Raw genomic sequence first — 1,590 nt, 5'->3', positions numbered from 1 at the left:
AAGCTACAACGAGAATTATAAATAAATATTTTTTTGCTCCAAAAATCAAGCAACAAGTTTCTTACAACAACCACACTTTAGCATATCAGGTTAAAAAAAATAATTTCTTATCACATAAATTTCTAAACAAAAGAAAACAAGAAAATAGTTTCCTCCAAAAATCAAGCAACAAGTTTCTTACAACAGCCACACTTTAACATATCAGGTTAAAAAAAATAATTTCTCATCACAAAAATTTCTAAACAAAAGAAAACAAGAAAATAGTTTCCATAATGAACTTGTGGTGGCAGTTTAAAATGCAAAGGAGCCAGAAAGTTGTCCAAATTAACCCAAATTATTACTCTTTTGTGATTTATTACTACTATAATTAACCAAAATTATTACTCTTTTGTGATTTATTACTACTATAATAAAAACACATGTTTATCTCACTAGGTAAGGTCGACTACATGAATCCCTTTCATCATTAGTTCCTATTGAGTGTCATATTTTTATTTAATTCTAAGAAACTAAGAACACTTGTTTATACAGTATGCCCAAGTCTAACAGAAGTCAAATCTAAAACTTCTACTCTCTTAATCAGATCATCAGATGACAACTATTTACTATGACCAAACCATCTAAAATGACTCTCTCTAATCTTGTCTGTCACTGAGTTACACCAATCATTTCATGGATACATTCGCTTCACATTTTGTCTCTAAGATTCAAGCCACTCATCCACCCAAGCATTCTCATCTCTATAACATTTAGCTTGGTTTTATGCTTCTCTTTTATAGACCAGCATTCTGCGCCATAAGGCATTGTAGGTCTCACCCTCATCTTATAAAATTTTTTTTTAAGTCTAATATGTAATTTCTCAGTACAAAATAGGCTCGATGCATTCCTCCGCTTCAACCATCCTACTTGAATTCTACTTACTTGAATTCTACTAATAACATTACTAATAACATCCCTATCTATATCACCATCACTTTGAATAATAGACCCGAGATATCTAAAATATTTACTCCTTTTAATGATGTGATCACCCATTATTACAACTCTGCACTATATCTACTACTACTAAAATTATATTCTATGTATTCAATTTTAGATCTAGTCAAATGAAAGCCTTTAGACTCTAATGTTGACACTAATAATTCAAGTTTTTCCTAAACTCTTTCTCTAGTTTTATCTATGAGAAGGATATCATCAATGAAAAGCATATACCAGGGTTTATCTTTCTGTAAATGTCCAATAAGTGCATGCAAAACTAAAACAAAAAGATATGCAGTTTAAGTCAATCCTTGATGTAATCTAACTCAATAGGAAAATACTTGCTCAATCCTCTTTCTATTCGAACACAAACAACTTAGTATGCATTTACTTAATGACTTGAATATAAGTCATCAATAACTTTATTTTCTAGAACTCTTCAAAGAACTTACATCAGAACCTTATCATAAGCTTTTTCTAAATCAATAACAATCATATATTGATCCTCCTTACTCTATATGTGCTTTTCCATCAAACCTCTCAATAAATGTATAGCTTCAATGGTAAACTTGTGTGGCATGAATCCAAACTGATTATGAGAAAACTTTGTAT

This window comes from Phalaenopsis equestris, unplaced genomic scaffold (assembly GCF_001263595.1).
Source record: "Phalaenopsis equestris unplaced genomic scaffold, ASM126359v1 Scaffold000112, whole genome shotgun sequence".
NCBI lineage: Eukaryota > Viridiplantae > Streptophyta > Magnoliopsida > Asparagales > Orchidaceae > Phalaenopsis > Phalaenopsis equestris.
This window is presented reverse-complemented; position numbering follows the sequence as displayed.